The sequence below is a fragment of the Pan troglodytes genome, chromosome 10 (assembly GCF_028858775.2).
Source record: "Pan troglodytes isolate AG18354 chromosome 10, NHGRI_mPanTro3-v2.0_pri, whole genome shotgun sequence".
Classification (NCBI taxonomy): domain Eukaryota; kingdom Metazoa; phylum Chordata; class Mammalia; order Primates; family Hominidae; genus Pan; species Pan troglodytes.
The window spans coordinates 66,582,507-66,593,438 of NC_072408.2; the positions used below are offsets into that span (position 1 = coordinate 66,582,507).

The 10,932-nt window shown below is 36.0% G+C and overlaps 1 long non-coding RNA gene across 1 annotated transcript; it reads right to left on the reverse strand.

Annotated features, from left to right (window-relative positions):
* Window positions 1-1,833: 1,833 nt before the first annotated feature.
* LOC134807436 (uncharacterized) lies at window positions 1,834-10,402 on the reverse strand. The gene is made up of 3 exons (XR_010147902.1): window positions 10,270-10,402; window positions 2,258-2,394; window positions 1,834-2,061 (listed from the first exon to the last, which is right to left on the reverse strand). It is a non-coding gene; the product is annotated as an uncharacterized LOC134807436 (long non-coding RNA).
* Between the last annotated feature and the right edge of the window lie 530 nt (window positions 10,403-10,932).

The following is a 10,932-nucleotide window of genomic DNA, read 5'->3' on the forward strand; positions in this document are numbered from 1 at the left end:
AAAACTGAAATAATTTGGAAAGAAAATACAAGGTACTTCTTTCCATCTATATTAAGCCCAAGGGAATATTGAGAGAGTGTAAAAAGTCAAAGAAAGCTTTATGTATAGATGGGAGCTTGATCTAGAATTTATAAAGTTAGAGGAGGGAAAGGAAATAGGAAGAATAAGTGAGGAAGGGAAATGTTGGTATATGTGGAGATGATAGAATGGAAGATAGAATCTAAGGTGAAGAACAGAGTTTGAAGTTGGTGTATCAGTCAGTTTTGCTACAATGTTGCTGTGTACCAAACAAGCCCTAGATCTTAGTGGCTTATACCAATAAACATGTATTTCTTGCTCATGAGTCTGCAGTTTAGGAATGTTTCTCCTGGATTTTGGCTAAGCTTTCCTGGGTTTAGCTGGATTTGGCTCTAGACTACAGTCCACGTTTTCTCATTCTAGGGCCCAGTCCACAGGATCTGTGCCTACCTGGGGCATACTTACTAATGGAAGATGTCAGAAACTCAGGAGGGCTGGCAGAATCTTGCCATGTCTTTTAAGACCTTCATTCTGAACTAACACCTTGACACCTTCATTCGCGACATTTGGCAAAACCAAGTAATATATCCAGGTCCAATTTCAGTGAGGTAGGGAAATACACTCTATCCAGAGGGAAGTCATGGTAAGGATTGGGAGGGGAGGAAGAATTATGAACAAATCAAAACAAACTATTTGACTGGATATGTCTTGTATAGAGGAGTAGGCAGGTGAAAGAAAACCATACAAATTTAAAAGGAGTTCACATGATTGTAGGGAGCTCTACATTCTCTTCAGCTTGGAAATGACAAAATAAAATTAGTGTTTCAGGAAGTTCAGAATTACAATATGATAAAGTAGAACAAAGGGGAAAAAGAATGACTCACCGCAGAGAACAGTGCTTGCTGTGGTAACACTGGCCTAATGCCTGTTCAATGGTACAATCAGAATAGAGGAAAAAATAAATTAAGGATATGCTTAGAAGGTAGTAATGATAGAAAACATTTAAAAAACAGTCCCAATACTTTACTCCTGTGTCTTGGAAGGATTGTGTTACCACCAGGAGGAAAAAAAGGAGATAGGCTGAAGCTGGGATCATGAGTCCCTTTAGGAATTGCTGATTTGAAATGATGATAGACTGTCTAAATGGATCTATGTTGCAAGCAGTAATTACATAAGGAAAGAATCCAGATGAGAAAGCAAAGTAAAAAAATAGATCTTAGAATCATCTGTGTAGAGATGATAATTTTAGTCATCAAACTCAATTAGGTCACTTAAAAGAGTAGTGAGAGACGGGTTAGTTCATGAAGAAAAGACTTCAAATCATGAGAATTATATGAATAATATATTTTTTGTATTTCTCACCATCTTTATGGTCAAAAAGTATGGAGATCAGCTAATGCTTTCAATGTCAGATTGCCATTTTTCTTTTGATTACCACCAGATATATTAAGCAAAATAAGGTATTTTCCTTGAGCCTTCAAAGGATTCTGGTGTGACTGGATGCAGATCTTCAAGAGCCTAGGCCTTTCTGGTATCCGTAGAGAACATGGTAATTGCTACATCAACTGCGCCAGATAAAGGAGAATAAAGGCCTTCAAGAAAACTTTACCAGAACACCAGCCTACATGTCAAAGTCCTCAGTTACCACCACCAAGACCCAGTAACATAAGATGAAAATCCTGCTGGACAAGGATTCCAGGGTTGGGAAGTTTTTTTGACTTCATTAGCAGTGAAAGCTTAGGGAATAGTTCGGGGCCTTACTCAAATCAGGAGTCACTTTAATAGCAGCGAGACAGAAGTTTCAGGGTACCAAGAGACCATGCACCAAGAGACCAGCCCTTGACACTTTATTCTGTACCCACTCGGATGTTCACCATACAGATTTCACCCCTCTGCTGTTAACATTTCTTCCATACAAGTCTGTGAAGCTTTAGTCTTTTCACTATTCTTTCCTTCTGGTGGTTGGATAACTAGGATAACTGGATGATGTCTTCAAAGTGGGGTAGGAGTTTGATCAGGTCCTGAATTCTTTGATTATATCTCCTTTGAAAGAAATGGAGGGCCATGAGTGAGAACATCCATTCATGGTTCTATTACGTATTTGAGGCAGATTCCATGAGTCGGTTATGCTCCCGTCTCCATTAGCAACATCAAAAGAGTAGAAGAAGTATTACAGTTTTTATTTGTTACAATATGTAGAATTTTTCCTTCTGGAAAAACCACATAGATGCTACTGTACCTTGCTTTCTGGGTGGGAATGGGCTGAATTTCAGACCCTGTACAACAGAATTTGTCCAAGAATCTCCGAGAACGGTGTGCCCAATCAGTAGTTCCAACATGTTCCATGAGAGAGGCCTACCCACTGCCGGGGTTCTGCTGTTACAAAATAACAATTTCAAAAGCAGTACAAAACAATGTATATGTAAGTGTGTATATAAACATATATTTATAAATATACATATTATTAAGTAAATAAAAATTATATATATATGCCTTTGTATAATTTTGAAGTCTCTTTGGGGGGAGGGCAATTTTTTATTCTAACAGTATTCTATCTAACTTTTGGAGTCAAAAATGCTTTTCAAAAAACTAAAATTGAAAGGTAAGTATTGCGTGTCCCCTAAGTGCATAGCCTCCAGACTCACACTTTTTGGTTAGAGCATCATATTTGCCAACCGTTAGCTCTGTAGCTTTTGGCAACCCAGTTAACCTTGCTACCCACCTTTTAGGGTTGTTGTGAGGATTAAATGAGATTATTTGTTTATTTTACAAATGGCCCTAGTGCTTATTCTGAGCCAGACATTGCTCTGAGCACTTGAGATATATTAATGTCCTTAATGTTCAAAGTGAACTTATGAGACAGGCACTCCTATTTTTATCTTATAGGAGAGGAAACTGAGGTACCAAGATCCTAATTGACTCGTCCAGGGCACATGGATGCTAAGTGGCAGAACTAACATTCTCACCAAGGAACTCTGACTTCAAAGCCAACAGTAAAGTGCATAGTACAGTGTATGGCATTGATCATCATCATCATTAGTGATAAGCACTGTTTTACTTAATATCCTTATTTGGAAAAATATTAATTTCATTATTCTAAAACGGCCCCCTTCATTAGTCTTAAAATTTTTAGTAGTCCGTGAAATTGAAAATCCAGGAATTACTCAATTTTACATTTCTGAGTCTCTACATTTCCTCATCTCTAAGTTGAAAATACTGTACATTCTGGCTTCTCTATTGCCCTTGATTTTTGCAAAAATTCAATGAGATAATTTAAGTAAAGATATTTAAAAAATCATCATTCCAATCTAAGTGTTTTTAACCATATTAAGAAATAGTAGAGAACAGTGAGGTGGATGAGAGGAAAGTCTCCCAAGTCTGCATCTGCATGTGTGCACACACACATCACACACACTCACAGAATGATGAAAAGCCCTTCAGTGTGTTGGTTTAATGACATAGTAGGGTTTCATGCTGTTTTACAAAATACAGCACAGGTTTAAAAATCTTTGGACATTAGAAGGTACATGACTGCCACCTTTTAAACTGGGGGTTAAAAAGTGGGCATAAGAACCAAGGAATCTTGAGTCAGTATGTGCAAGACAGTCAAGCTGTGGTGAGCAAAGCATCCAAGCTGCAGATATTTGCACAATTTTACTAGCACAAACACCCTAGGTACTGATGCTTTCATGGAAATTCTGGCTGTGTAACTGTGTTAACTCTGGCTTAGGCTTGAAGCTATTTTCAGAACCCTTCACAAACTTACAGGAAGTACCTTCCCTTTTTATTGACATTTGGTATTGTTATGTTTAAATATTGCACATGCAGTACAACTTTTTTCCTTTGCCTCTACTCATAGTCAGGTTTTAAAATTCATACATACATGAATATCCATGAAAACATATAAACACACCTTTCTGGCTGAGCTCATCCAAAAAAAAATAATTTAAAATAAATATCCCAGCTCTAGCCTGATAGAGATGCTAGACCCAGTGGCTCTTTCTAGCAAAGCGTGAGGGTTTTAGACTTGGTCAAAAAGACTGAGCCTCCCCGGGCTCCAGCATGAACTGTGGCAAAATCAATAAACAAATAAATAAAGTAAAGTAAAGACCAGAGGCTCCATGGAGAGTTGGGGCTCCCTGTCTCTTTCATGAGTAATGAATGTGGCAACCACAGAGACTTGGAAAGAGCTGGGATTCTCACATCTGCAAGCTGACTTTCAAGTAGGTCAGGGAACTATTTCAGGGACTTGCTGGGGGGAATCAAGGGCTAACTTAAAAGAGGGGGTTCAGATAGCACAGAAAGAACCTGAAAGGAAGATACAAGAGAGATTGCTAGAAGTCTACCCTCCCTGCCTTCTGAAATTTGTGTGTATTAAAGTTTCAATCTCCAGGACCTGTTGTGCAATGTGACCAAATTTCCCAGCCAGTTTCTAGAGAAGGCAATTTGTGCCCAAAGAGGCCCACCTGAGGAGACCATCTGTCTCAAGGCTGTTTCACTGTCCTGGGTGGTCTCAGGCTCTTGAAAGGGAACATCTTTCTCTCGAGAAATACACATGAAGTAAATAGGACAGAAGCTGGCTCTTACACATTGGCCTTCTCACTGCATCCCAAATCCTTCATGTTTTCTTTCATACAGGGGGGCTTTCATGGGTGTTTCTTATATACCTACTTTTAAATGCCAGTAAGGAAAAATGTCAAGAGAAAAGAAAGAAGACACAGAGAGGCCCAGAGAGCACTTGTAGATCCAGACATGAGCAAAACAACTGCCATCATCTTGGTGACTATGACCTCTCCCCTGCTCCGCAACTCAAAGGTCAATTTTCAAGGTCATGGAAGGCCAGAAAGATAGAAATCTGGCACTTCGTTCCATGCAAAACAGCTGCTTTTCCATAATACAACACAATACAACCAATTTGTGTACTGTTTACATAAAAAAATCCCTGAAGCAATAATACAGACCCTAATTTGCATGAGAATTGCTTTTCACTTACGTATTCATAGGAATCAAGAAGATGCAGATTTACTTTCACATTTGTAGACTGCATTTCCCATCCACTTCTATGTAGAATGCATGATTGCATATGTAACAGGTCACTTTACCTGCTCTTCGTATATTTAAGGTATCTTATAATTCAAAGAAGCTATCAATAATTCTTCCAAGAACTAAGCAATGTAGCTGAGGGAGCTGCTTCTTTAAAAGAAAGTCAGAAGTAGCATTTGGCATAAGAGGGAGCCAACATGAAGCTGTAAGGATAGTTCCCCTTATCTCTTCTGAAATAACCAGAACTTATCAGGCAACTTTGCTCTGTTCTGGAAGCCTGCTGTTCTATGGAAAAAAGGAATCTCTGCTTAGCTGCACTAGTCATCAAAATGTTTATCACTTACTCATCTAATAAGAGGAGTTCTGGGAGCTTAAGCCTTAAAGAAAAAAGATGGAAAAGAAAAAAGAATTGTAAAAACTTTCCAGTTATGTGATTAGCAAGGATACATGAATATTGGAAACTGAAGAAGAAATGAAATGAAAACCAATCACAATACATTGACTCACCTGGATTTGCTTTTTTATTTTTTTCATTTAAAAATATCAGGATACAAGTACATTTCAACCTCTGCCACATTAGAAAAAAAATGACTGTTTGGCAACTACTTTCATTTCCTAAGACACCAATTTTTTTCAACATATAAAAGGTGAAATTCACTTCTTAAAAATGAAGTATTTCCATCCTACATTTGGGACAGTATTCTCTTTCATTCTTTGAAGGGTGGCTAAAAAGAGAGACCATATTTGCCTATAAGAAGCAACATAGATATCTCCCACCAAAGGGCCTTTCAACTTCAGGGATCACAGTGAAGTAAGTGGAATTATTAGGCCCACCTATTCACCGAGGAGAATAGGTGTCTGTATCACTCCTGAAAAAGACATGGTCTTAGAGAGCCTGGAGTACAATATTATAAAAGATAGCAAGATCTCATTCTATGGAAGTTTCACAGCATCTGCATAAATTCATAAATCTGCATCAACACTCTTAAAGAGAGGATAGGGGAGGGAGAGACAATGAGTAAGAGAAAGCAAGACAGGCAGAGAGAGAGAGAGAAATAGAGAACAAAAACAAATTACTAATAACAGGAAGGAAAATGTCATCAAAGCAAGTGCTATAAACATTACAAAGAAAATAATAAGATATCAACTTTATGCCAAGGAATTTGAAAAGGTAGAGTAAATGGACAAATTCTTAACAAAACTTGATTTTTTTTAAAAAAGGAATAAATACAAAATGTAAATAACTATACTAAACTATTAAGTTGAAGGCATAATTCAAACCCTTTTCAAAAACTAATTCCATGCTCACTTAGATGGTTCCACCGATAAATTCCATTCAGCATTTAAGAAGGAATTAACACCAATTTTGCACAAGTACTTCCAGATTTCAAGCAGTGAGAACACTTTTTATTTTATTTTATGATGTCAACATAAGCTTGATCCCAATACATGACAATATTACAAGAAAGAAAGCTTATAATTCAATCTCTCAGAAACATAGATGCAAACAATTTAAATGAATTATAAGCAATGAAATATAAAAATGATAATACTTTATAACATGATTTGACTTATTCTGGGAATGCAGGGTCATTTAATATTGTTAATTAATCAATAAATTTTATTTCATTAAGAGAACAAAAAGGATATCATATAATCATCTTAAAAGTTCAGAAAAAACATTTACTATAATTCAATGGCAGGTCCAAAATTTCTCAGGCAACCAGGAGTAGGTGGGAACTTCAATATATGATAAAACAAAACTATAAAAATTATATAGCAAACACTTATATATTTAATAGTGAAAATAATGAAAGTTTCACCTTGAAATTGCGAGTGAAACATGGATGCCTACTAGCATTACTTATATTTAGCACTGCACTGAATAAATCTCAAGATAGTTCAGTAAGCAAAAGCAAAATATTAAAATGTATAAAAAAGAAAGCAATAGAATTTTTCAGAAATGACACAATTGTGTATATAAAAATTCAAAAGTATCCATTGAGAAACTACAGAAGAGCAAGTTTGGCAAAGCTGCTGGATATAGTTTGCAAAAATCAATTGGACTTTTATATATTAGTAACAAATAAGTAGAAAATGAAAGTAATATCTTAACAATGAAACTATAAAAACACTATTAACATTAAAAAAGAACAAAATAAATAAAGGGATATACAATGCTCATGAATTTTAAGATTCAATATTTGAGAGATGCTCATACTTTCAATAGTATTGCATAGATTTAACAAAATTTGAATAAAAATATTAGCATATTTTGTTATGAACATCAATAAGATGGTTTTTAAATTAGTATGGAAATGCAAAGAACCCAGAATAATAGCCGTGATAATCTTGAAGAAGAAAAAGAGCAAATGTGAAGAAATTATATTACTAGGTAGCTAGACCGATTATAGAACTATAGTAACTACGACAGTGTGGTATTAGTGCAAGGATAAGTATATTGACCAATGGAATAGAGTTTAGAAAAAGATTCACTCATTAGATTAATAGCAGAGGTGACAATGAAGTGTGATGGGGATGGGGAATAGAATTTTTTTTTTCAATATTGGATATTGGGAAATGGACACACACAGAGAGGGAAAAAGAGAAAGAGAAGTGGTTACTTTGGGGGATGAGGCAGAAGGGAGCAAAGTCCTCTGGAGTGCTGGTCATGTTTTCTTTCAGGATTTGGATAGAGGTTACAAGGGCGTGTTCACCTATGAATGTACACTGAGCTGAATGCTTATGATTTCTGCACTTTTCTGCATGCATATCATTAAATCAGTGAGTGATTTATAGTTAATTCTAAACTCTAACAAAGTTTTTTCATAGAAGTGTTTTTGGCTAAGTTAATTAAAATAAAAGTTGACTGATTTATGCTTTAATTTACAAAACCTTTTTGCCACACCTTTAACGATGAAACTTATTTCTTCTTTTCTGCCAAAGCAGGATTTTCCATTACTGCCTGCTGCTATTGCATTAGAAAGTTGCCATTTCAAACACCTCTGGAAGGTTCCATTTCTGCTTGGAGCCTATTTAAGTTGGAGCCATTTAGAACTTTTTAATTTGCAAAAAGTCCCCATGCACCCTTTATAAGCATTTGTCAGTTCTCACTTACCAACTTTAAATGGAGGTAAAGTTGCATCTAAAAGTTACTTTGCTGGAAAGCAGGCATAAAACTCTGGGGTAAGAAGCTCACTTATATGAGCTCACTTCATTTGCACTCACTTATATGAGTTGGTATTCCCTAGCAGGAATTGTTTAATGGAATTATGTATTCTAAATGAAATTGGGAGAGCCGAGAGAACAGGTTGGAGAAAATGGAGATTCATTTTCTATGGCACCCCTTCATGTGTAGACACATAATGAAAAATTGGTGCTCTCTGGAGGCTGAATTTGGTGAAACAAAGCAGAGTTTAGCGAACACGCTGGGAAACTTCTTTCTGACCCTCCAAAAGCCACTGCACCAAGGCTACTCCCACCCAAGAGGCAGTCAGCAGAGAAAGGTCGAATGTGGCTGAAAAGCCACCATCATGATGAAGCATTTTCTGATTTCTCTACTCATAATTTCTCCCTCTACTTTAGTTCACTATACTTTGTTTATATTCATTTTTATCTTTATATTCAACAAAATGATATTGGCCTTGCTTGAAGAAAATGGTCTCATTTTCTCTTTTTATAACTGAGTGAGTTGCTGCAAGGATTGTAATATCAAACTATTACATTGTATCTAATGTTACCCACATCTTCTTTAACCAGCATATTATTTCAACTTCCTCCTCACAATGCTGATGAAGAATTTCTTAGACTAGAACAGATATTGACACACTTATTTTCATAATGGTATCATTCATGATAGACAAAATGTGAAGGCAACTCAAGTGTCCATCAGCAGATAAATGGGTAAACACGATGTGGTGTATACATACAATGGAATATTATTCAGCCTTAAATAGTAAGATAATTTGACACATACCACAACAGGATGAATCTTGAAGACATTACTCTAAGTAAAATAAGCCAGACACAAAAGACAAACATTGTCTGATTCCACTTATATGAGGTTCCTAGAGAAGTCAAATTCATAGACACAGAGAGTAGAATGGTGGTTGTCAGTGGCTGCAGGCAGGAGGAATGGGGAGTTAGTGTTAAATGAGCACAGTTTCATGTGGGGAAGATGAACTAGTTCTGGAGCTACATGGTGATAACGGTGATATAACAATGTGAATGTACTTAACGCTTTCAGGACTGTACTCTTAAAAATGGTTAAAATGATAAATTTTATATTATGTGTCTTTTACTGTATGTAGTAAAACCATTTTAAAATTAAAAAATGATTCTTATTTTCCCCCAGAAATTCCTGGGTTTTATCATTTTGTTCCTGATTTTTTATTCTGCTTGTCCCTAACTTTTCTGTCTCATGTACCAACACATGCCCTGTATTTGACTTTGGACAATGTTTCAGTATATTCTCACATACAAAATGCTAAACACATTACCTAAGGGATCTGGAAAGGCAGTTTGTTGTTGTTTAGCTGCAATACCTCAGAGCAGGGAAATTTAGTTATGAATTACTCTTGAGGTTTTTGGACAATGGGACAGAATGTGCTGAAACAAAGAAATAATAATAATATTATTAGAGTCAGAGAAGGCCACTCAGCTCCCTGTTTCAGACTCCAGAGAAAATATGTCTTTAGTAATTAAAAGATATCTCATGGAGAAGCTTCTTAATTTAAAACAATTCAAATTGAAAAGAAAAAAATAATTTCCAATGATTATTATATTTTCCAGTTTGTCTTTTAGTTTTCTATAAGAAAGAAAGCACCATCTACCTTTTCCAGGCCAATTGCTTACTTAATTTTGGTTTCTCTCTTCCTCTCACTCTCTCCTTTTCACATATAAAGCTCCTTAGAACTTACAGAATGAAATCCAAACTCCTTGTCATTGAATATAAAGTCTATTACAATCTGGCCTCATACCATTTTTCATGCCTTATCTCCTAACACTGCCCAACAGCCTTAGATTTGCTCCAGGCATACCCCACCACCCACCTTTCAGAATGGGCCACGGTGCATCATTTTTTCCTTTCTTTACATATGCTATGTCCTCTGCTCATAATACTTTCCCACCCTTCTTCATGTGACACCTTTCTGTTCATCTTTGAAACAATTCAATTATCACCTTCTCTGTGAGGCAATCTGTACTTACTTTCCCTTCTCTGCCCATTGGTTGCCTACCCCTCTGAAATGACTTGTCAGTGATTCAAAGACATTGTGTCTGGTTCTGCTATTGTACTCATACCACATGGTCACCATTGGTGTACGTGTTTCAGCTTTTAGGCTAGAAGATTCTCCAAAGTGATGTCATAATTATATTCCAGCACCTGGCACAGTGTCTTAGAGTAGCCTCTCAGGGCCTTGTTTGACTACATAGATGAAAAATGAATGAAAATGAATGAATGAAAATTAAGACATAAACATTCATTATGGATTTCACACATAGAACACAGAAACTTATTGCTCAGAAGCAGGAGTGAAGGAATGAAGGTACAGATTGTGTCTAACAGAGAGGGCAGAGTTTTTGTAGTTACTTTGAATTTCTACCCTACTTAAAAATTCAAAATGACTTTATGATTTTGAAAATCAATTTATATCAGTTAACTGCTTCAAAGTTGAAAAGTAATAAATTGTCTTCATTATATAAAAGTAATGCTTCTACTAGCAATTATTAATAGAAAAGAATCCCTTTCTACATAGAAAATGTGTGATAGGAAAGTACATAGAATTGTTTCCACATACAATACTTTTAAGTTATATCCCTGGAGCCATTTGGCCTGGGATATGAAGGTGGAAAGAAACTTAGTTTTATGCA